Source organism: Prionailurus viverrinus, chromosome C1, assembly GCF_022837055.1.
Source record: "Prionailurus viverrinus isolate Anna chromosome C1, UM_Priviv_1.0, whole genome shotgun sequence".
Lineage (NCBI taxonomy): Eukaryota > Metazoa > Chordata > Mammalia > Carnivora > Felidae > Prionailurus > Prionailurus viverrinus.
This window is the reverse complement of record NC_062568.1, coordinates 119,399,732-119,426,538: the sequence shown is the minus strand read 5'-3', so window position 1 is coordinate 119,426,538 and position 26,807 is coordinate 119,399,732. Positions and strand designations below refer to the sequence as shown.

General features: G+C 37.7%; 1 long non-coding RNA gene across 1 annotated transcript in view; it reads right to left on the bottom strand.

The window, feature by feature from the left end:
- Positions 1-8,688, bottom strand: part of LOC125173139 (uncharacterized) — a 39,879-nt gene extending 31,191 nt beyond the window's left edge. Inside the window, exon 1 of the long non-coding RNA XR_007154936.1 lies at positions 8,652-8,688. This is a non-coding gene — a long non-coding RNA (uncharacterized LOC125173139). The remainder of the gene's footprint in view (positions 1-8,651) is intronic.
- Positions 8,689-26,807: the final 18,119 nt, after the last annotated feature.

Below are 26,807 nucleotides of genomic sequence, written 5' to 3'. Positions count from 1 at the left end.
ATAGGAAAAGATGAACTATTATATTGTATAATCAATATAACTTTTATCATTCAATGAGACTTCTTAATGTTCCTTATATCCCTTAACCAGATGGACTTTTATTTTAAAAAAATTTTTTTAATGTTTATTCTTGAGAGAGAGACAGAGTGTGAATGGGGGAGGGTCAGGGAGAGAGGGGGACGCAGAATCTGAAGCAGGCTCCAGGCTCTAAGCTGTCAGCACAGAGCCTGACACGGGGCTCGAACTCACAAACTGTGAGATCATGACCTGAGCTGAAGTTTGATGCTTAACTGACTGAGCCACCCAGGTGTCCCAACCAGTTGGACTTTTCTTTAGCCAATTTGTTTTTTTTTGGGGGGTGGGGGGTTATAAACAACAGAAATTTATTTCTCATAGTCTGGAGGCTGAGAAGTCCAAGATCAAGGCACTAGCAGATTTGATGTGTGGTGAGAGCTGCTTCCTGTTTCATAGATGGCTGTTTTCACGCTGCATTCTCACATGGTGGAAGGAATAAGAGAGCTCTCTACAGCCTATTTTATAAGGGCATTGTCTAGTTTGTTCATGTTGCCACTACAAAATACCATGGACTGTGTGGCATATAAACCTAGAAACTGACTTCTCACAGTTCTGGAGGCTGGGAAATCCAAGATCAAGGCACCAGCAGATTTGATGTCTGGTATGAGCCATTTCCTGGTTCATAGATGGCTGTCTTCATGCTGTGTCATGGCAGAAGGGGTGAGGGAGCACTTTGCAGTCTCCTTTATAAGGACACTGATTCCACTCACAAGGCCTCCACTCTCAAAACATAATCACCACCCAAAGGTCTCACTTCCTAGTACCATCATATTAGTGGCTAGGATTTCAACATACAAATTGTTGGGGAGACACAAACATCCAGTCTATAATAGTCAATCTCTAAGTCAGACCCAGGGGAAGAGTAGGAAGTAGATCTGGAGGAAAAATATCAGAAACTCTATAATATGGTCCATCCATTGTGATCCTCAGCATGCATTCTTGTTCTTAATTCAAATGAAAACTTTGTGTGACAAACACATATCAACCATTTTATTCTGATTGAAATCCATTCATTCACGTTCTCACCTGAAAACTGGCCATGTCCTAGATGAGTGTTTTTCTGAGATGTACTATCACCAAAGCAGAACTTTCCAGGCATATCTTCCATTGTTGCACACTCTTTGTACTTCCCTTTTTAAAAAATGTTTTTACATGAATGAATAAAAGATTAGATAATTTTTAATCTTCTCTAATTCATATTTTTAAAAAGTTGATTGTGTGCAATTTACTGTCATTTGTAACACTATGTGTAGTATAGTTCATAAATAATTTTGTTTCACTTCTCAAGGCAGAGCTGTTGAGGGTCACTGTCCTCAAAAGTACACAGGTTAGAGGGCATCGATTATGACACTGGATGTCAACAGTTTTCTTGTTAATAGACAAAAGTTGAAAAACAACATGTTGTGCTCTGGATCTGGGATTGTTTGAAGCCCCCATTATCCCAATTAGTTTTTTTTTTTTTAAAAAGGTTTATTTCTTTTTTTGAGAGAGAGAGAGCATGAGCTGGGGAGGGGCAGAGAAAGAGGGAGATAGAGAATCTGAAGCAGGCTCCACACTTGACAGCAGCAAATCCAATGAGGGGCTCCAACTCATGAACCTTGAGATCCTGATGTGAACTGAAGTTGATGCTCAAGCAGCCACCCAGGTGCCCCCAGCCAATTATTTTTTATTTTTATTTTTTATTTCATTTTTTAATGTTTGTTGATTTATTTCTTTATTTTTATTTATTTTTATTTATATTTTTATTTTATTTATATTTAATTTATTTTTATATATTTCTTTCTTGTTTTCTTATTTTTTCTTTATTTTTAATATGCTTTATTGACTAACATACAGTGTGTACAGTGTGCTCTAGGTTTTGTGGGTAGATTCCCATGATACATTGCTTGCATACAACACCCAGAGCTCATCCCAACAAGTACCCTCCTCAATGCCCACAACCCATTTTCCCCTCTCCCCTACCTCTCCCATCAACCTTCAGTTTGTTCTTTGTATTTAAGAGTATCATATGGTTTGCCTCACTCCCTGTTTGTAACTATTTTTTCCCCTTCCTTCCCCCATGGTCTTCTGTTAAGTTTCACGAGTTCCATGAGTGAAAACATGATATTTGTCTCTCTGACTGACTTCACTTAGCATAATGTCCTCCAGTTCCATCCACCTTGCTGCAAATGGCAGGATTTCATTCTTTCTCATTGCCAAGTAGTATTCCATTGTATATATAAGCCACATCTTCTTTATCTATTCATCAGTTGATGGACATTTAGGCTCTTTCCATAATTTGGCTATTGCTGAACGTGCTGCCATAAACATTGGAGTTAATGTGCCCCTATGAATCAGCACTTCTCTATCCTTTGGATAAATTCCAAGTAGTGCTATTGCTGGATCGTAGGGTAGTCCTATTTTTAATTTTTTGAGGAACCCCCACACTTCTCCAGAGTGGCTGCACCAGTTTGCATTCCCACCAGCAGTGCAAGAGGGTTCCCATTTTTCCACATCCTTGCCAGCATCTGTTGTTTCCTGATTGGTTCATTTTGGCCACTCTTACTGGTATCTCAGTGTGGTTTTGATTTGTATTTCCCTGATGAGGAGCTACGCTGAGCATCTTTTCATGTTGGCCATCTGGATGTCTTCTTTGGAAAAGTGTCTATTCATGTCTTCTGCCCATTTCTTCACTAGATTATTTGTTTTTCAGGTGTTGAAAATTTTGCATACTAATCCTTTATCTGATGTCACCTGCAAATATCTTTTCCCATTCTGTTGGTTACTTTTTAGTATTATTGATTGTTTACTTTGCAATGCAGAAGCTTTTTATTTTGATGAGGTCCCAATAGTTCATTTTTGCTTTTAATTCCCTTGCCTTTGGAGATGTGTCGAGCAAGAAATCGCTGCGGTTGAGGTCAAAGAGGTTGTTGCCTGTTTTCTCCCCTAGGGTTTTTATGGTTTCCTGTCTCACCTTTAGGTCTTTCATACGTTTTGAGTTTATTTTTGTGTATGGTGTAAGAAAGTGGTCTAGTTTCATTCTTCTGCATGTTGCTGTCCAGTTCTCCCAGCACCATTTGTTAAAGAGGCTGTGTTTTTTCCATTGGATACTCTTTCCTGCTTTGTTAAAGATTAGTTGGCTATACATTTGTGGGTCCAATTCTGGATTCTCTGGTCTTTGTGTCTGCTTTTGTGCCAATACCACACTGTCTTGATGACTACAGCTTTGTAGTAGAGGCTAAAGTCTGGGATCGTGATACCTGCCACTTTGGTTTTCTTTTTCAACATCAGTTTGGCTATTCGGGGTCTTTTGTGGTTCCATACAAATTTTAGAATTGTTTTTTCAGCCTTAAGAAGAATGCTAGTGCAATTGTGATTTGGATTGCACTGAATGTGTAGACTGCTTTGGGGGTAGTATTGACATTTTAACAATATTTACTCTTCCAATCCATGAGCATGGAATGTTTTTTCATTTCTTTGTGTCTTCTTCAATTTCCTTCATAAGTTTTCTATAGTTTTCAGCATACAGATCTTTTACATCTTTGGTTAGCTTTATTCGTAGGTATTTTATGGTTCTTGGTGCAATTGTGAATGCAATCAGTTTCTTTATTTCTCTTTCTGTTGCTTCATTATTGGTGTATAGAAAGGCAACCAATTTCTGTACATTGATTTTGTATCCTGCAACTTTGCTGAATTCATGTATCGGTTCTACCAGCTTTTTGGTGGAGTCTTTGGGTTTTCCATGCAGAGTATCATGTCGTCTGCAAAAAGTGAAAGTTTGACTTATTCTTTGCCAATTTGGATGCCTTTTATTTCATTTTGTTGTCAGATTGCTGATGCTAGGACTTCCAACACTATGTTAAACAATAGTGGCGAGAGTGGACATCCCTGCAGTATTCCTGATCTCAGGGGAAAGCTCTCAGTTTTTCCCATGAAGGATGATATTAGCTGTGAGCTTTTCATAAATGGCTTTTATGATGTTTAGGTATGTTCCTCTATCCTGACTTTCTTGAGGGTTTTTATTAAGGAAGCTGTATTTTATTAAATGTTTTTTTTTGCATCTATTGACAGGATATGGTTCTTATCCTTTCTTTTATTAATATGATATATTACATTGATTGATTTGCAAATATTGAACCAGCCCTGCAGCCCAGGAATGAATCCCACTTGATCATGGTGAATAATTATTTTTAGACACTGTTGAATTTGATTTGCTAGTATCTTGTTGAAAAGTTTTGCATCCATGTTCATCAGGGATATTGGCCTGTAATTCTCTTTTTTGTGGGGTCTCTGTCTAGTTTGGGAATCAAGGCAATGCTGGATTCATAGAATGAGTCCGGTAGCTTTCCTTCTGTTTCTATTTTTTGGAAGAGAAGCTTGAGAAGGGTGGGTATTAACTCTGTTATAAATGTCTGGTAGAACTTCCCTGGGAAGCCATCTGGCCCAGGACTCTTATTTGTTGGGAGATTTTTTGACAACTGATTCAATTTCTTCACTAGTTATGGGTTTGTTCAAATTTTCTACTTCTTCCTGTTTGAGTTTTGGTAGTGTGTGGGTGTCTAGGAATTTGTCCATTTCTTCCAGGTTGTCCAGTTTGTTTGCATATAATTTTTCACAGCATTCCCTGATAATTGCTTGTATTTCTGAGGGATTGGTTGTAATAAATCCATTTTCATTTGTGATTTATCTATTTGGGTACTCTTTCTTTTCTTTTTCAGAATTCTGGCCAGGTGTTTATCAATTTTGTTGATTTTTTTTTAAAAAACAGCTCTTAGTTTCAATGATCTGTACTACTGTTTTTGTTTGTTTGTTTTGTTTTTTGGTTTTTTTGGTGGGGAGGATTCTATATTGTTTATTTCTGCTCTAATCCTTATTATTTCTCTTCTTCTGCTGTTCTTGGGGCTCCTTTGCTGCTCTGCTTCTAGTTCCTTTAGGTGTGCTATTAGAGTTTATATTTGGGATTTTTCTTGTTTTTGAGATAGGCCTGGGTTGCAATGTATTTTCCTCTTAGAACTGCCTTTGCTGCATTCCAAGGGGTTTGGACTGTCATGCTTTCATTTTCATATTTTTCCATATACTTTTTAATTTCTTATTTAATTGCCTGGTTGACCCATTCATGCTTTAGCAGGATTTTCTTTAACCTCCATGCATTTGGAGGTTTTCCAAGTATTTTCCTGTGGTTGATTTCAAGTTTCATAACATTGTGATCTGAAAATGTGCGTGGTATGATCTCAGTTCTTTTATATTTATTGAGGGCTGTTTTGTGACCCAGTATGTGATCTATGTTGGAGAATGTTCCATGTGCACTCTAGAAGAATGTGTATTTTGCTGCTTTTGGATGAAAAGTTCTGCATATATCTGTCAACTACATCTGGTCCATTCAGGGCCATTGTTTATTAATATTTCTGCCTAGATGATCTGTCCATTGTTGTAAGTGAAGTATTAAAGTCACCTGAAATTACTGTGTTCTTATCAATAAGATTGCTTATGTTTGTAATTGTTTTATATATTTGGGTGCTTTCAAATTGGATGCATAATCATTTATCATTTAGTTCTTGATGGATAGACCCCATAATTATGATATAATGTCCTTCTTCATCTTTTGTTACAGTCTTTACTTTAAAATCTAGTTTGTCTGATATAAGTATGGCTACTCCAGCTTTCTTTTGACTTCCACTAGCATTATAGATGATTCTCCATCCCCTAACTTTCAGTGTAAAGGTGTTCTCAGGTCTAAAATGGGTCTCTTGTAGACAGCAAATAGATGGGTCTTGTTTTTTAATCCATTCTGATACCCTAAGTCTTTTGATTGGAACATTTAGTCCATTTACATTCAGCGTTATTATTGAAAGATATGGATTTAGTTTCATTGTGTTATCTGTAGGTTTCATGCTTGTAGTGATGTCTCTGTACCTTTGTGGTCTTTGCAACATTCCACTCACAGAGTCCCCCTTAGGATCTCTTGTAGGGCTGGTTTAGTGGTGATGAACTCCTTCAGTTTTTGTTTGTCTGGAAAAACCTTTATCTCTCCTTCTATTCTGAATGACAGGCTTGATGGATAAAGGATTCTTGGCTGCATATTTTCCTATTCAGCATATTGAATATTTCCTGCCACTCCCTTCTGGCCTGCCAAGTTTCAGAAGATAGGTCTGCTACTACCCTTATGTGTCTACCCATGTAGGTTAAGGCCCATTTGTCCCTAGCTGCTTTCAGAATTCTCTCTTTACCTTTGTATTTTGTCAGTTTCACTATGACATGCCATGCAGAAAATCGATTCTTGTTATGTCTGAAGGGAGTCCTCTCTGCCTCCTGGATTTCAATGTCTGTTTATTTCCCCAGATTGGGGAAGTTCTCAGCTATGATTTGTTCAAGTACACCTTCCACCCCTTTATCTCCTTCTTCTTCTGGGACTCCTATGATACAGATATTATTATGTTTCATTGAATCACTTAGTTCTCTAAGTCTCTCCTCATGCTCTAGAATTTTTTTGTCTCTTTTCCCAGCTTCATCTTTTTCCATAGTTTTATCTTCTATTTCACTTATTATCCCCCTCTGCCTCTTCAATCCTTGCTGCCACCACATCTAGTTTATTTTGCACCTCATTTACAACATTTTTTAATTCATGGTTTCTTGATCTCTGCAGGAATAGATTCTCTGTTGTCTTCTATGTTTTTTTCAAGCCCAGTGATTAATCTTATGACTATTATTCTAAATTCTTGAACAGATATATTGTTTACATCTGTTTTGATCAATTCTTTAGCTGTCATTTCTTCTTGGAATTTCTTTTGAGGAGAATTCTTCTGTTTCATCATTTTGGTTAGTTTTCTGTCCCTTATGTGTTTTAAAAGCTTGTTATGTGCGAGCACTAGTATATTAAAGAGGGGTCATACACTGTCAAGGACCTGGCCCTTCAGGAGATGTGTTTGGAATGTGTTATGTGCTCTCTCTTGTTTGAACTCTGGTTGCTTTTTCTCCCTATTCGTAGTGATGTTTTGGGCCCTCCACCAGGTGTGCTTTGATTTGTTCGTTGAAGTAGCCCTGGGAAAAAAATTAAAAACAAAAAAACCGCGTAAACAAACCAAAAAAAATGGGGGAGGGAGTGAAGTGTTGGTGGAAGAGGCTTCATCCCATACAAAGAGAGAAATGACAAGGGTAGGGAAAAAGAAAGGAAAAGAAAATTGACTAGGCAGAGAAACCATATGGCTTAATCCAGAGAGAGAGGGGGGAAAGGAAAGAAGGAGATATAGAATAGGTATAAAGAGAATAGATTAAATATGTCTGCTTAAACAAACCAACAACCAGAATAACCAGACTGGAGGAGGGAAGAAGTACAAAGGATAAAAGGAAAAAAAAAAAAAATATATATATATATATATATATATGTGTGTGTGTGTGTGTGTGTGTGTGTGTGTATATATATGCCCAAATTAAATTAGAAAATGCAAAAACACTTGGTGCCTTGGAACCGGTGGCAGTGCTGGTCTGGAGGAGGGGCTGTCTGGTTGGTCAGCGTCAGGTAGATATCCACTTAACAGGTGCTGAAGGGAGTGGTTTGGTGTAGGCAGGTCCTGCCTCCACAGTGGGTCTGCTGTCCATTCCCTGAAGCACCACTTTGTTGACGATGGGGAGAAAAATGGTGACACCCAGTCTCTCCTCCCCAGATTGGGTGTCCCAAACCCAATCCTGAACTCTGTCCTGAACTCTGTTCAGGCAGCCCTCCAGTGCTGTGCAAGCACAAATAGGCCCATTTTTTGTTTGTTTGTTTGTTTGTTTGTTTTGTTTTGTTTTGTTCTTTGGCTCCACAGTCTCCCGCACCTCCCTGGAGCTCATCTGGGATTCAAACCCAGATGTTCTAAAGGATCCTGCTCCACGCACCCCGATTCCAGGGAAGTGCCACTCCATCCTGCCAATAAATGGCCCCTTACTGGTGGGCACAGGCATGGTCCTTTGTCCTTTGAATGGTTATATACCTTCTTCCCACAGCACTCAAGGGAAGGGGTTGCTTTCTCCCACTGTAAACTGCACTTCTGAACCAGTTACTGAGCCCGGGGCAGGCTCCCCTCCTCCCCAGGTGTGCAAACTGGACAGCCAGCCCCAGTCCAGAGAAAGCCCCACAGTTAGAGATTGTATCTTTCTCCATTGTTTTTCTGACCCCCTGTCCATGGTTTTTCTCTTGTATAAACACAGTCCTGCACTTCCACAGCCTCTCTTTCTCTTCCCTTTGCCTCTATGCAGAAGGGGGATCCCTCCCCTCTGTGCTTACACCACCCATTTTATCTTTCCGAGTTCACAATCATGCACATATAGCCTACCAGGTTGTCCCCATCGGCCCCTGGAGACATCTCTGTCACTCTGCAGCCCAGACTCTTGGAAGTCAAAGTCCTCTGGCCTCTAGACTGCTGTGTTTGAGGGACAAGGGCACTTCAAGTCCCTCTACTTCTCCACCATGTTGGATTTCACACACCAGTTCCCACCACGACTCTTCTTGGGCAGCAGACAGCCTCGTTGGGAGCCATGCTCTCAAGTCTCCAGCTCAACCACTCCACCTACATCAGAACAGGAGCCCCCTACTTACATAAATCTCAAGTAAATCTTACCTGCAGCAGTGAGGAGCCTCACAGGCCTGCAGCCTGGCTGCAGGGCAGAACCAGCCAATTCGTTTTTAAAGTTCCCATAGATCTTTGTATCCTAGGGATCAAGTGTAAGTTTACATCAGATAACAAAAATAATAGTTTTTCACTCTTTTCAGTAAAAGAATTTTTTTCATATACCATCAGCATATTAGGGGTTTTATTCAGTCTGAAAGCAGTCTTAGTCACTCAAAAAAGTTTTGTTCATAGTCTCTTGGCTTAAGTTTTTTAAAAAGTTGATTACTTGAAATCATTTAAGAAATGTTTGCACTCCAAGGAGAGGGGTTCAGAATGGCAGCATAAGAAGTTCATTCTGTATAAACGGATGGGTCTTGAGGGTATTAAACTAAGTGAAATAAGTCAGATGGAGGACAAATACCACATGATTTCATTAATGTATGGAATCTAAAAAAAAACCCAAACAAAAGACAAATAATATAAAAACAAACTCAGATACAGAGAACTGCTTGATGATTATCAGAGGGGAACTGTGTTGAGGGTGGGCAAAATGGGTAAAGGGGGTATATTTATGGTAATAGATGGTAACTAGACTTTTTGTGGTGATCACTTTGTAGTGTATACAGGTATTGAATTTTAATGCTGTATACCTGAAACTTATGTTCTTTACAAATTTTACTCCAATAATAAAAAAATATGCTTGCATTCCCATCAGTTGTCAGTAGATGACAGCATAGGACATTAGTCACACTCCAGTAGAGAGAGAGTCATTATATATGAACATACACCGGCTGATTTTGTTGATATGTTTCCAGCCTGTCTGTGTGTGAAATTAAGCTACAAATCAATGACAATGAGACAACTTTTTAATTCTACTCCTGAAACTGATATAACACTCTATGTTAACTAACTAGAATTTAAATAAAAACTTGAAAAAAAATATAGTGGACTGCTTAAGGAAATATAAAAGCACACAAAAATACTAATTCAAAGGGATACATGAACTTCAATGCTTACAGCAACATTATTTCCAAGAGTCAAATTATGGAAACAGCCCAAGTGTTCAGGAACTGATGAATGGATAAAGAAGTTGTTGTATATATACACAGTGGAATATTACTCAACTGTAAAAAAGAATGACATTTTCCCATTTGCAGTAACATGGATGGAGAGACTATTATACTAAGTGAAATAAGTCAGAGAGAGACAAATACCATATGGTGTCACTCATATATGAAATTTAAGAGACAAAACAAAAGAGTAAAGGTGGGGAGAGAGAGGAAAAAAAATCCAAGAAACAGACTCTTAACTATAGACAACAAAATAATGGTTACCAGTGGGGAGGTGGTGTAGGGATGGGTGAAATAGGTGATGGGGATTAAGGTGCACACTTATGTTGAGCACTGGGTGTTGTATGGAAGTGCAGCATCACCATATTGTACACCTGAAACTAATATTACACTGTATGTTAGTCAACTGGAATTTAATTCAAACTTAAAAAAAATAAAAAGTATAAACATTTCAAAATTAAGCAACATATTGCAAATGACCACTAGTTCAAAGAAGAACTCACAGTGAAAGTAGAAACTATTTTAAGTTTAATGATAAAAACAATTTCGAAATTTGGGAGACACATTTAAGCATAGTTTAGGAGGAAAATGTAAAGCTTTAAACATACCTGTTTTAAAAGAAGAAAGTGAAGTCTACAATTCCACATTCAGAAAAGGAGAAAGAAAGCCAATTAAATCTAAAGAAAAATAGAAGAAAGGCAATGATAAAGAATAACAATCAGTGAACAGAAAACAGACACATAATAGAGAAAATAAAGCCAGAAGTTTAATAAGACAATGACTCTTCTAGCAAGACTTATTAAGGAAAAAAAAAGAGAAAAACAACTTTTCAATATCTGGAGCAAAAAAGTGACATCTCTAACAGGAGGTATATGCTTTGGAGGGGCATGAGTTTTGAAAACCAGGATGATTCTTAACTCAATGTGAGTCTTATTTTTTCACACATGAGCTGATACCTGGGGAGACAGAGAAACTAGCTCCTGTATGGTTGTGTGGACTGCTGCAAGAACTACGGCTAACTTTCCTCCTGCAGAAGAAGTGTATTGACAGCTGTTTCACTATTCCTATATCATTTTGGGTTTTTGTTTGTTTTTTAATAGAATTTATTGTCAAATTAGCTAACATACAGTGTATACAGTGTGCTCTTGGCTTTGGGGGTAGATTCCTGTGATTCATCACTCACATACAACACCCAGTGCTCCTCCCAACAAGTGCTCTCAATACCCATCACCCATTCCTCCCCCTCCCATGTCCCCCCATCAACCCTAGTTTGTTCTCTGCATTTAGAGTTCCTCATGGTTTGCCTCCCTCTCTGTTTGTAACTATTTTTCCCCTTCCCTTCCCCCATGGTCTTCTGTTAAGTTTCTCAAGTTCCACATATGAGTGAAATCATATATTTGTCTTTCTTTGACTTATTTCACTTAGCATAATACATTCTAGTTCCATCCACATTATTGCAAATGGCAAGATCTCATTCTTTTTGATCACCGAATAGTATTCCCTTGTATACATATACCACATCTTATTTATCCATTCATCAGTTGATGGACATTTGGGCTCTTTTCACAATTTAGTTATTGTTGAAAGCACTGCTATAAACATTGGGGTACAAGTGCCCATATGAATCAGCACTCCTGTATCCTTTGGATAAATTCCTAGTAGTGCTATTGCTGAGTTGTAGGGTAATTCCATTTTTAATTTTTTGAGGAACGTCCACGCTATTTTCCAGAGCAGCCACACCAGTTTGCATTCCCACCAACTGTGCAAGAGGGTTACTGTTTCTCCACTTCTATATCATTTTGAATAGATCCCTGCTAAGGAAATGTAGCCTCTGTTGTGTGTTGGCAAGACATGAAACTTACAAGGCTGAGGCTCATAGGGAAAAAATGGTTTACCAAAATTCCCAATATGTATGGGAATGGGCAGAGGCTACTAGTATGAGCCACAAAGGGTTCCCAGTGGCCTGCTCGGCAAAGGACTCAGCAGGTTGTGTTGCTGAAGAAACCAATGTCTAGCACAGCTACCTCAAACACCCCCACCATTTTTGACTCAGAGTTTTAACCCAAAGATTTTTGCATTTGCAAATTCTAGCTGCCCAAATCCCTCTTGGATCCCTTCCCCCATTCCCACTAGATCCCATGAACCACACTGGTAGCCCATAGTCTCTGTGATGGCAAGATGGCAGCCTAGACCATGACAGCTGACCCTACCACCATGGGCACATTTGAGACTAGCCCTTCCAGTTGTACAACTATACAGCTATACATGTCACTGGCCTGGCTGCCATCACCAGACTATATTGCCATGTGCATACCCATGGCAAGACCCTGGATCCACAGGAGCAAATGACAACAGCCACGGCCTACATAGCTGTTTGTGGACCCAGACTGGTCCCATCTCCTGTCACTGGCCTGTATTGCTGTGCTCAAATACAGCTAACCCATGCAGCTGTGCACCTGCACTAATCCAACTTGACTCCAATTACCAACTTCCGCTGCCACATGCACACCTGTGGCAAGACCCAGTAGCCACAGAAGTGCACACCCACAGCCAGAGCCCCCATAGCTGCAAGTGTGACTGAAGTTGACCTCAGCTCTTGCTCCTTGCTCGACACCTTGCCAATTCATGTATGTCTGCAACTACTCCTGCCACTACACAGCTGAGTGTGTGCATAAGACAACTCCAACTATAACCCCCACCTGCTATGGCCTATAGCAGCTAGACCAGGAGGCAACACTAAGGATACAAGCAACACTTGTAGCTACTGCAGACCCCCCACAGAACTTATGAAGAACCATGTATTTGTTGATGTTGTGGATTCCAGCAGCCTGAGTCAATGAGACATCACATCTACCCCAGTCTAGGAGCCAGCACACACTTCTGCATGTGGCATCTGTATCACTACCTGGGGTCACTACCTACAGCACTCGCTATTGTGCCCCCACCCACAGGTAAAGGTCTTTCTTTACTGAAGTCAGTCCCTAAAGTATGGTAGAGGTGAATGCTTCTTCAAATATGTGGAGGTATGTAAAGATATGTAAAGATAAAGGCATTACAAAAGTCAGGGAAACACACCATCCCTAAAAGAACACAGTCAACTTCTAGTAACTGACCCCAAAGAAATAGAAATACATAAATTGCCTGACAAACAATTCAAAATAAATAATTTTTTTTTTTATCTTTGAAGGAGAGAGGGACAGAGCATGAGCGGGGGAGGAGCAGAAAGAGAGGGAGACACAGAATTCGAAGCTGGCTCCAGGTTCTAAGCTGTCAGCACAGAGCCTGATGTGGGGCTTGAACCCACGAACCATGAGATCATGACTTGAGCCAAAGTCAGACGCTCAACCAACTGAGCCACCCAGGCGCCCCTCAAAATAATTATTTTAAAGATGATCAGAGGGCTACAAAATAACATAGATATACAACTTAACTATATCAGGAAAACAATAAAAGAGCAAAATGAGATAGAAAACAAACAATAAAAAGCAAAAAGAGAACATAAAAAAAGAACCAAACAGAATTCTAGAAGTGAAGAATACAAAGACTGAACTAAAGAGTTTAATAGAGAGCTTCAACATCAAACTGGACCAAACAGAAGAATCAGTGAACTAGAAAACATTTGAAACTATCCAGTCAGAAGTGAAAAAAGTTTAAAAAGTGAAAAGAAGTGAAGAAAGCCTATGGGACTTATGGATGTTGTTAAGGGAAACTGCATTATTGGAGTCTCAGAAGGGGAAGAGTGGAAGAAATGAGCAAAAAGCTTATTTAAATAAGAGCTGAGAATTTCCCAAAAGTGGTGAGAAATCTGGCCATCCAAATTCATGAAGCTTATAGGTTCCCAAATTCAATCAAAGAGATCTTCTCCAACACATTATAATACAACTGTCAAAAATCAAAGAGGGGCACCTGTGTGGCTCATTTGGTTAAGCGTCTGATTCTTGATTTGAGCTCAGATCATGATCTCACAGTTTCATGAATTTGAGCCCTACATCAGGCTCTGTGCTGGCAGTGAGGACCCTAGTTGGGATTCTTTCTCTCCATTTTTCTCTGCCTCTCCCTCAATCATGCTGTCTCTGTCTCTCTCAAAACAAAAACAAAAAACAAATAAACTTTAAAAAATCAAAGACAAAGAGAATATTGAAGGTAGCAAGAGAAAAGAAGATTGTCACTTACAAGAGAACTCCCATAAAGCTACTAGTGGAATTCTCAGCAGAAATCATACAGGCCAGAAGAGAATGGGAGGATATATTTAAACTGCTAATTAATTAATTTAAAAAAACTGCCAACGAAGAATACTTTATTTAGCAAAGATATCAGAAATAAAAGAAAATAAAGACTATCCAGAAAACAAAAGTTAAAGGAGTTATCACCACCAGATCCGCATTTCAGGAAATGCTGAAAGAAGTCCTTTAACCTGAAATGATTGGAAGCTATCAGTAACATAAAAACATGAAACTATAAAACACACTGATGAGGGTAAGTATATAGTCAAAATGGGAATACTCCAATGCTATAATATGATGATATGTTAATCACTTAACTCTAGTACACTTAACTAACTAAAGTACAAAAGTACTAAAATAGCTATAGCTACAATTTTTAATGGATACACAATATAAGAAGATGCAAACTGTGATATCAAAAACAAAAACACTGGGAGAAGGAGAGAAGGGTAGAGTTTTTGTATGTGATTGAAGTTAACTTGCTATCAACTTAAACTGTTATAACTATAAATGTTTATGTAAGACTCAGGTAACCACACAGGAAAAAAATCTATTATAGATACAAGATAAAGAGAAGGGAATCAAAGCATACCACTATGGGGGTGCTCGGTGGCTCAGCGGGGTAAGCACCTAACTCCTGATTTTGGCTCAGGTCATGATTTCATAGTTTGTGGAATCAAGCTCCATGTTGGGCTCTGTGCTGACAGTGCAGATTGTCTCCCTCTCTGCCCCTTACCTGTGCACACACTCTCTCTCTCAAGATAAATAAACAAACTTAAAAAAAAGGATACCACTATGAAAAATCATCAGTGCAAATAGAAAGAAAATGAGACAGGATGATAGGAACAAAAGAACTACAGACAGCCAGAAAACAGTAAGTTGGTATTAGAAAGAGCTTCACTATCAAAAATTACTGTAAGTGTAAATGGGTTAACTTCTCCAATCAAAGTTAAAGAGTAGCTCAGTGGATTTAAAAAACAATACCCAACAGTATCCTGAAAACAAGAGACTCACTTGATTTTAAGGACACAATAGGCTCATAATGAAGGATTGGAAAAAAGTATTCTATACAAATGCAAACCAAAACAGAGCAGCCATAGTTATACTTCTATCAGACAAAATAGATTTTAAATGAGAATCTGTAATAGGTGACAAGGTATCTCATTATATAATGATAAAGATGTCAATTCACCAAGAGATTATATTGATTGTACATATACATGCACCCAACATCAGAGAATCTAAATATATTAAGTAACAACTTACATCGGAAGAGAAATAATAACATGAGAATAGTAGAGGACTTCAATACTTCACTTTCAACAATGGATAGGTCATCCAGACAGAATATCAATAAGGAAGTGTTAGATTTGACCTATACTTTAGATGAACTGGACTTAACAGATTTATACAGAACATTAAGTGCACAAAGAATATTCTCAAGAGTAGATCATGTGTTAGATCAAAACACAAGTTTCAGAAAATTTAAAAAGATTGAGTGTCTCTTCTGACCACAACCTAAAAAAATCGCAAATATGTAGAAATTAAACAATATGCTCCTGAACAACAGATCAAAGCAATCAAAAGTAAAGCCAAACAATATCTTGAGGCAAAGGAAAAAGAAAATAAAACATAACAAAACTTAAGGCATGCAGCAAAAGCAGTTGTAAGAGGGAAAATTATAACAATAAATGCCTACATTTAAAAAAAGATCTCAAGGGGAGCCTGGGTGGCGCAGTCGGTTGAGTGTCCGACTTCAGCCAGGTCACGATCTTGCGGTCCGTGAGTTCGAGCCCCGCGTCGGGCTCTGGGCTGATGGCTCGGAGCCTGGAGCCAGCTTCCGATTCTGTGTCTCCCTCTCTCTCTGCGCCTCCCCCGTTCATGCTCTGTCTCTCTCTGTCCCAAAAATAAATAAACGTTGAAAAAAAAATTTAAAAAAAAATAAAAAATAAAAAAAGATCTCAAACAATCTAACTTTATACTGCAAGGAACTAGAAAAAGAACAAACTAAGCCCAAAATTAGAAGAAGGAAGAAAATAACAAAGCTCAGAACAGAAATAAATGAAATAGAGAAAAGAAAATATAAAACAAAGGGTTGTTTCTTTTAAAAGATAAACAAAACTAAAAAACCTTTAACTAGACTTGGCAAGAAAAAAAGAGGACTCAAATAAATAAAATTACAAATGAAAGAGTTGTTATAATAAATACCACAGAAATACAAAGGTTGATAATAGACTATTATGAACAATTATATATTAACAAATTGGACAACCTACAAGAAATGAATGAATTTCTACAAACATAAACCTACCAGAATCATGAGGAAATAGGAAATATAAACTGACAAATAATGAGTTAGAAGATTGAATCAGTAATAAAAAACAACCCAACAAAGTAAAACCCAAGACCAGATGGCTTCCCTTGTGAAGTCTACCAACTATTCAAAGAATTAACACTGACCCTTCTCAAACTTTTCCAAAACTTGAAAAAGAGAAGACACTCCCAAATTTATTTTACAAGGCTAATACTACTCTGAAACCAAAGGCAGATAAAGACACTACAATAATATAAAAATCCCTTACAGATCAATATCCCTGATGAACATCAATGAGAAAATTATCAACAAAATATTATCAAATTGATTTCAACAGCACATCAAAATATTCCCACACCATGATCAGGTGGGATTTATTACTGGGTTTCAAGGGTGGCTCAACAAATGTAAATCAATTAATGTAATATACAATATAAATGGAAGATAAAAATCATATGATTACCTTAGTAGATGCAGAAAAAGTATTTGACAAAATACAACATCAGTTGATGATAAAAATCCTAAGCAAATTAGGTACAGAAGGAAAATACCTTATAAGGACCACTATATATGACAAACCCACAGCTAACATTATACTCAACAGTGTAAGGTTGAAAGCTTTTCTTCTAAGATCAGGAACAAGACAAGGACACCTACTCTCATCACCCCTATTTAACATAGCACTTGAAGTTCTAGCCACAGCAGTAATCAGGAAGAAGAGGAGAAGGAAGAGGGGGAGCAGAGGGAAGAGGAGGGAAAGGAGGGGAAGAGGAGGGGAAGGAGGAGGAGGGGGAGGAGGAGGGGGAAGAGGAGGGGGAAGGAGGAGGAGGAGAAATAAAAGGCATACAAATCATAAAGAAGTGTACCTGTCTTTGTTTGCAGATGATATGATCTTATATGTGGAAAATCCTAAAGACTACCAAAACACTTTTATTTTTTTTTGAAATTTATTGTCAAATTGGTTTCCATACAACAGCCAGTGCTCATCCCAAAAGGTGCCCTCCTCAATACCCATCACCCACCCACCCCCTCCCTCCCACTCCCCATCAACCCTCAGTTTGTTCTCAGTTTTTAAGAGTCTCTTATGCTTTGGCTCTCTCCCACTCTAACCTCTTTTTTTTTTCCTTCCCCTCCCCCATGGGTTTCTGTTAAGTTTCTTAGGATCCACATAAGAGTGAAAACATATGGTATCTGTCTTTCTCTGTATGGCTTATTTCACTTAGCATCACACTCTCCAGTTCCATCCACGTTGCTACAAAGGGCCATATTTCATTCTTTCTCATTGCCACATAGTACTCCATTGTGTATATAAACCACAATTTCTTTATCCATTCATCAGTTGATGGACATTTAGGCTCTTTCCATAATTTGGCTATTGTTGAGAGTGCTGCTATAAACATTGGGGTACAAGTGCCCCTATGCATCAGTACTCTTGTATCCCTTGGGTAAATTCCTAGCAGTACTACTGCTGGGTCATAGGGTAGGTCTATTTTTAATTTTTTGAGGAACCTCCACACTGTTTTCCAGAGTGGCTGCACCAGTTTGCATTCCCACCAACAGTGCAAGAGGGTTCCCATTTCTCCACATCCTCTCCAGCATCTATAGTCTCCTGATTTGTTCATTTTGGCCACTCTGACTGGCGTGACGTGATATCTGAGTGTGGTTTTGATTTGTATTTCCCTGATGAGGAGCGACGTTGAGCATCTTTTCATGTGCCTGTTGGCCATCTGGATGTCTTCTTTAGAGAAGTGTCTATTCATGTTTTCTGCCCATTTCTTCACTGGGTTATTTGTTTTTCAGGTGTGGAGTTTGGTGATCTCTTTATAGATTTTGGATACTAGCCCTTTGTCTGATATGTCATTTGCAAATATCTTTTCCCATTCCGTTGGTTGCCTTTTAGTCTTGTTGGTTGTTTCCTTTGCAGTGCAGAAGCTTTTTATCTTCATGAGGTCCCAGTAGTTCATTTTTGCTTTTAATTCCCTTGCCTTTGGGGATGTGTCAAGTAAGAAATTGCGACGACTGAGGTCAGAGAGGTCTTTTCCTGCTTTCTCCTCTAGGGTTTTGATGGTTTCCTGTCTCACATTTCAGGTCCTTTATCCATTTTGAGTTTATTGTTGTGAATGGTGTGAGAAAGTGGTCTAGTTTCAACCTTCTGCATGTTGCTGTCCAGTTCTCCCAGCACCATTTGTTAAAGAGACTGTCTTTTTTCCATTGGATGTTCTTTCCTGCTTTGTCAAAGATTAGTTGGCCATACGTTTGTGGGTCTAGTTCTGGGGTTTCTAATCTATTCCATTGGTCTATGTGTCTGTTTTTGTGCCAATACCATCCCGTCTTGATGATTACAGCTTTGTAGTAGAGGCTAAAGTCTGGGATTGTGATGCCTCCTGCTTTCCACCAAAACACTTTTAGAACAAATAAATTCAATAATGTAGCAGGGTACAAAATTAACCTAGAGAAATAACTTGAGTTTCTATACACTAACAACAAAATGTCTGAAAAATAAATTAAGAAAGCAATATCATTTACCACAGCATCAACAACAATAAATTATTTAGGAATAAATTTAAACAAGGAGGTAAAACATCTATGTGCAGAAAACTATAAGACATTGATAAAAGAAATTGAAGACAACACAAACAAATGGAAAGATAGTCTATGTTCATGGACAAAAAGAGTCAATATTGTTTAAATGTCCATATTACCTACAGCTATCTAGATTCAATGCAATTCCTACCAAAAGTCTAATGGCATTTTTTACAAAAATAGAAAAAACAATTCTAAAATTTGTAGGAGAATCACAGAAGACCCTGAAGAGTCAAAACAATCCCAAGAAAGAAAAGAAAAGCTAGTCAGTACACTTCATCATTTGAAACTATGGTAAAAGCTATAGTAATCAAAACAGTATAGTACTGGCAAAAAATAGCACATAGACAAATGAAACAAAATAGCACAGAAATAAACCCTCTTATATATGTACATATACAATCAACTAGTATTTGATAAGGAAGCTTAGAATATGCAACTGGGAAAGGATAGTCTATTCAAGAAATGGTTTTGGAAAACTGGAAAACCACATGTGGAAGAATAAAATTAGATCAATATTTTAAAGCACTTACAAAAATTAACTCAAAGTAGATTATAAACTTAAACATAAGACTTGAAACCACAAAACTCCTATAATATAGGAGAAAACTCCTTGAAAATAGTCTTGGCAATGACTTTTTGAACATGACATCAAAAGTAAAGTAATAAAAGCAAAAATTAACAACTGGGATTATATCAAGCTAAAATGCTTCTGCACAACAAAGGAAACAATCACAAAAATGAAAAGGCAATCCATGCAATGAGAGAAAATAACTGCAAATTATATATCTGTTAAAGGGCTAATATCCATGATAGGCAAAGAACTCATACAACTCAATAGCTGAAACCAACACTCAAATGGTCAAATGACCTGAAAAGACATTTTTGAGAAGACGACATAGAAATGGCTAACAGGATATTGGCCTGTAATTCTGCTTTTAAGTGGGGTCTTTGTCTGGTTTTGGAATCAAGGTAATGCTGGCTTCATAGATGAGTTTAGCAGTTTTCTTACATTTCTATTTTTTCAAACAGTTTCAAGGGGAATAGGTATTAACTCTTCTTTAAGTGTCTGGTAAAATTCCCCTGGGAAGTCATCTGGCCCTGAACTTTTGTTCATTCAGAGATTTTTTTATTACTGATTCAATTTCTTTGCTGGTTATGAGTCTGTTCAAATTTTCTATTTCTTTCTGTTTCAGTTTTGGTATTTTGTGAGTTTCTAGGAATTTGTCCAATTCTTGCAGATTGCCCAGTTTGTTGGCATTTAATTTTTCATAATATTCTCATTGTATTTCTGTGAGTTTGTTATTTCTCCCCTCATTTGTGATTTTATTTGGGTACTTTTCTTTTTGTTAAATCTGGTTAGGGGGTTATCAATTTTATTATTTTTTTTCAAAGAACAAGCTCCTGGATTCCTAGATCTGTTCTACTGTATTTTCACTTCTATATCATTTTTCTCTAATCTTTATTATTTCCCTTCCTCTGCTGCTTTAGATTTCATTTGTTCTTTTTCCAGCTCCTTTAGGTGTAAGTTTACATGCTTATTTGAGACATTCTTGCTTCTTGAGATAGGCTTGTATTGCTATATACTTCTCTCTTAAGACCACTTTTGCTGCATTCCAAATGTTTTGGGCTGTCGTGTTTTCCTTTCATTTGTTTCTATGTATTTTTTAAAATTTCTTCTCTGATTTCCTGGTTGACCCATTCATTCTTTAGTTGGATGTTCTTTAACCTCCGTGTATTTGTGGTCTTTCCAATTTTTTTTCTTGTGGTTGACTTAATTTCACAGTGTTGTAGTCAGAAAATATGCATGGTATGATATCAATCTTTTTGTATTTGTGGAGGCCTTATTTGTTACCTTAGTATGTGATCTATTCTGAAGAAAGTTCCATGTGCTTTGAAAAGAATGTGTATTCTGCTGCTTTAGGATGAAATGTTCTAAATATATCTGTTAAGTCTATCAGGTACAGTGTGTCATTCAAAGCCATTGTTTCCCTGTTGTTTTTCTGCTTAATCTATCCATTGCACTAAGTGTGGTGTTGAAGTCCCCTACTATTATTGTAATATTATCAATGAGTTACTTTGTTTGTTGTTAATTGTTTCATACATTTTGTTGTTCCAAGTTGGCATAAATGTTTATGATTATTAGATCTTGTTGGATAGTCCCCTTTATTATGATATAGTGCCATTCTTCATCTCTGTTACAGTCTTTGGTTTAAAATCTATGCTGTCTGATATAAGTATTGCTACTCTGGATTTCTTTTGATGTCCATTTCCACGATAAATGTTTCTCTACCCCATCACTTTCAATCTTCAGGTCTCTTTAGGTCTGAAATAAATATCTTAGAGGCAGTGCATAGATGAATCTGTTTTTCTGTTGTTTTTTTTTTATCATTCTGACACCCTATGCCTTTTTATTGTTTAGTCCATTTATATTCAGAGTATTTATTGACACATATTTAGTATCATTTTATTACTTGCTTTGCCATAGTTTCTAGAGGTTTTCTCTGTTCCTTTCTCATCTTTGTCGATTTTGGTCTTTCTGTCCCACTCAGAGAGTCCCTTTAACATTTCTTGCCAGACTGGTTTACTAGTCATGAACTCCTTTAGTTTTTACTTGTCTGGGAAACTCTGTCTCGCCTTCTATTCTGAATGATAGTCTTGCTGGATAGAGTATTCTTGGCTGCAGATTTTTTCCCATTTGGCATGTTGAACATACTATGCCACTACCCGCTGGCTTGCCAAGTTTCTGTGGAGACATCTGCTGCTAACCTTATTGGTGTTCCCTTGTAATTTAGGGACTTCTTCAGTTTTTCTGATTTTAGGATTTTTTCTTCATCTATTTTGCAAATTTTACTACAATATGTCTTGGTGTTTGCCTGTTTTTGTTTATTTTAATGGGAGTTATCTGTTTCCTGGATTTGGATATCCATTTCCTTCCCCAGATTAGGGAAGTTTTCAGCTAAATTTCCCCAAATAAACCTTTTTCCCCTCTTTCCTTTCTTCTTCTGGGACTCCTATAATATGAATGTTAGTATGTTTGATGGAGTCACCGAGTTGTCTCTCTTCTTTCATGACCCAAGATTTTTCTTTGCTCTTTTGTTCATCTTCATTTGTGCCCATAATTCTATGTTCTATATCACTTACTTGTTCCTCTGCTTTTCCTTCTTTGTGGCCATTAATCTGCTTCATTTCAAATCTTGGTTACTACATTTTTCATTTTGGCCTGATTGGTTTTTAGCTCTTTTATCCCTGTGGTAAGGGTCTCCCTCATGTCTCCTATGCTTTTCTCAAGCTCAGCTAGTATCCTTATAATTGTTGCTTTAAATTCTAGATCAGGCATATTAATTATATCTTTTTTGATCCAATCCCTGGCTGTGACCTTTTCTTGTTCTTTCTTTTGGGATGAATTCCTCCATCTAGGCATTTTGTCTAGGCATCTGTCTTCAATATGTTAGAAAAGCCTGTTATGTTTTCTGCTCTTGAGAGTAATGGTCTTATGAAGAAGAGGTCATATAATGTCAGTGCCTGGCACTTTGGGGAGTGTCTCTGGTGTGTGCTGCAAGTACTCTGCTGCTGGTTTCAGCTGCTCTATCCTCTGGGTCAGTCTTCTGCAGAGTTTCTCCTTGCCAGCAGTGTGGAGTGTTTGTACTTTGGCCAGATCATGCCGAGTTTTAACTATACGTGCTCTAGTCTGCTTGCTAAAAGAGACCCAATGGTATTTACACTAGAACTGAAGCTTTGCAGAACTCAATGGTAGTAGATGTGGTGCATGCAGGGGTTTGTGCTGGTCTTCTGGGGGAGAGGCCTTCTGTGCTGGTCCTAAGGCACACTTGACTGAGCAATGCAGTACCAGCAGAGCACAGGGAGGGCAAGACTTGGTATAAGCAAGTGAGGCAGCCAGTGTTGGCTTTGTGCTGTTGACTGAAGTTGGTTTATGCTGAGGGGTGGGGAAGATAAATGGTGCCAGCCTGCCCCTTTGTCCCTGGAGATGGTAGTCCATCCTTGCTGAATTCAGGAGAATTCAAAAGTTCCAGCCAAAAGTTCCTTACCCAGCAAGGCTGCCATCCAGAATAGGAGAGATAAGGAGATACTCTATGTAGAAAACCCAAAAGACTCCACCAAAAAATTGCTAGAACTGATACAGGAATTCAGCAAAGTCACAGGATATAAAATCAATGTACAGAAATCAGCTGCATTTCTATATACCAATAATGAAGAAGCAGAAAGATAAATGAAAGAATCAATCCCATTTACAATTGTACCCAAACCCATAAGATACTTAGGAATAAACCTAACCAAAAGATCTGTATGTGGAAAAATATAGAATGCTTATAAAAGAAATTGAAGAAGACACAAAGAAATGAAAAAACGCCACATGTTCATGGGATGGAAGAACAAATATTGTTAAATTATCTATAGTAGCCACAGCAATCTACACATTCAATGCAATCCCAATCAAAATAACACCAGAATTCTTCACATAGCTATAACAAACAATTCTAATATTTGTATGGAACCAAAGAAGACACTGAATGGCAAAGAAACCTTGAAAAAGAAAAACTGGAGGCATCACAATTCTGGACTTCAAGTTGTATTACAGAGCTGGAATCATCAAAACAACATGGAACTGGCACAAAAACAGACACACAGATCAATGGAACAGAATAGGGATCCCAGAAATGGACCCACAAACCTATAGCCAATTAATCTTCAACAAAGCAGAAAAGAATATCCGATGGAAAAATGACAGTCTCTTCAGCAAATGGTGCAGGAAAAATTGGACAGCGACATGTAGAAGAATGAACCTGGACCACTTTCTTACACCATACAAAAAACAAACTCACAATGGATGAAAGATTGAAATGTGAGACAGGAAACCATCAAAATCATAGAGGAGAAAACAGGCAACCACCTCTTTGACCTTGGCTATAGTGACTTCTTACCAGGCATGTTTCTGGAGGCAAGGGAAACAAAAGCAAAAAGGAACTATTGGGACCTCATCAAAATAAAAAGCTTCTGCACAGCAATGGAAGCAATCAACAAAACTAAAAGTCAACCATCAGAATGGGAGAAGATATTTATAAAAGTCATATATGATAAACGGTTAGTATCCAAAATATATAAAGAAATTATAAAACTCAACACCCCCCAAAATAAATATTCCAGTAAATAAATGGGCAGAGACATGTATAGACACTTTTCCAAAGAAGTCATCCAGGTGGCTAACAGATACATAAAAAGATGTTCAATATGACTCACTGTCAGGTAAATACAAATCAAAACCACAATGAGGTACCACTTCACACCTGTCAGAATGGCTAAAATTAACAACTCAGGAAACAGATGTTCATGAGGATGTGGAGAAAGGGGAACACTTTTGCACTGGTGGTGGGAATGCAAACTGGTGCAGCCACCTTTGGAAACAATATGGAAGTTCCTCCAAAAAGTCAGAACTACCCTACAACCAAGCAATTGCACTGCTAGGTATTTATCCAAGGATACAAAAATGCTGATTCAAAGGGGCACAGGCACACCAATGTTTATAGCAGTGCTATAAACAATAACCAAATTACAGAAAGGGCCCAAATGTCCAACAACTGATGAATATATAAAGAAGATGTTGTATGTGTGTGTACACACACACACACACACACACACACACTGAAATATTACTCAGCAATCAAAAAGAATTATATCTTGTCATATGCAACAATGTTGTTGGAACTAGAGTGAATTATGCTAAGTGAAATAAGTCAATCAAAGAAAGACAAATATCATATGGTTTCACTCATGTGGATTACGAAACAAAAGAGATGAACTTAGGGGATGGGAAGGAAAAATAAAATAAGATAAAAACAGAGAGGGAGGCAAACAAGACAGTCTTGAATATAGAGGACAAATTGAGGTTGCTGGTGGGGAGGTGGGTGGGTGGATGGGCTAAATGGGCAATGGGCATTAAGTAGGGCATTTGTTGTGATGAGCACTGGGTGTTAGATGTAAGTTACAAACTAGACTATGTTACATTTTATTTACTGTTAAATAGGGAACCGCGAGATCATGACCTGAGCTGAAGTCAGACACCTAACCGACTGAGCCACCCAGGTGCCCCTGCAGTTTTTTTTTTTATGTTTTTTATTTATTTTTGAGACAGAGAGAGACAGAGCATAAGCAGGGGAGGGGCAGAGAGGGAGGGAGACAGAGAATCTAAAGCAGCCTCCAGGATCTCAGCTGTCAGCAGAGAGTCAGATGCGGGGCTCAAACTCACAGACTGTAAGATCATGACCTGAGCTGAAGTCGGACACCTAACCAACTAAGCCACCCAGGCGCCCCAGTTCTCTTTTTCAATAAAGTCTCCACGTGGTTTTGGAATCAAGACAATGCTGGCCTCATAGAATGAGTTTGGAAAATTTCCTTCCATTTCTATTTTTTTGGAACAGTTTGAGAAAAATAGGTATTAACTCTTCTTTAAACATTTGGTAGAATTCCCCTACAAAGCCATCTGGTCATGAACTTTTGTTTGTTGGTGGATTTTTTGTTACTGATTCAATTTCTTTGCTGGTTATGGGTCTGTTCAAATTTTCTATTTCCTTCTGTTTCAGTTTTGGTAATTTTCATATTTCTAGGAATTTGTCCATTTTTTCTAGGTTTTCCAGCTTGTTGGCATATAATTTTTCATAATATTCTCTAATAATTGTTTGTATTTTTGTGACATTATTTCTTCTCTCTCATTTGTGATTTTATTTATTTGGGTCTTTTTTCTTTTTGATAAGTCTGGGTAGGAATTTATCAATTTTATTCTTTTAAACAACAAGCTCTTAGTTTCATTGATCTGTTCTACTAGGTTATTTTTGTTTGTTTCTATATTTTTTATTTCTGGTCTAATCTTTATTATTTCCCTTCTTCTACTGGCTTTAGGCTTTATTTGCTGTTCCTTTTCTTGTTCCTTTAGTTGTAAAGATAGGTTGTGTATTTGAGACTTTTCTTGCTTCTTGAGCTAAGCTTGTATTGCAATATACTTCCTTCTTAGGACTGCCTTTGCTGCATTCAAAAAATATTGGACTGTCATATTTCATTTTCATTCCCTTTCATGTACTTAACAATTTCTTCTTTAATTTCTTGGATAACCCATTCATTATTTAGTAGGAATTTTTTTAACCTCCATGTATTTCTGATCTTCCCTCATTTTTTCTTGTGGTTGACTCCAAGTTTCATAGTGTTCTGGTCTGAAAATATGCATGGTATGATCTCAATCATTTTGTAGTTATTGAAAGCTGATTTGTGACCCATTATGTGATCTATCTGGAAAATGTTCCATGTGCACTCAAAAAAATGTGCATTCTGCTGCTTTAGGATTAAATGTTCTGAATATATCCATCCCATGGTTAAGTCCATCCAACCCAGTATGTTATTCAAAGCCATTGTTTCCTTGTTGATTTTCTGCTTAGATGATCTGTCCATTGCTGTACATGAGGTGTCAAAGTCCCCTACTATTATTGAATTATTTTCAATGAGTTTCTTTATGTTTGTGATATATATATATATGTGTGTGTGTATATATATATATATATGTATATATATATGTGTGTATATATATATATATTCGGGTGTCCCAATTTTGGGATATACACATACATATAAATTATATATATACACACACACACACACACACACACACACACACACACACACACATATCATTCAATTGGTGTATATATATATTCGGGTGTTCCAATTTTGTGGTATAAATAATGTAAAACTGTTAGATCTTGATGGGTAGGCCCCTTAATTACGATATAATGCCCTCCTTCATCTCTTGCTAGTTTTTTTTTTAAGTTTATTTATTTTGAGAGATACAGAGAAAGCATGAGTGGGGGAAGGGCAGAGAGAGAAAGAATCTTAAGCAGGCTCTGCACTGTCAGCATGGAGCCCAATGCAGGGCTCAAACTCACGAAACTGTGAGATCATGACCTGAGCC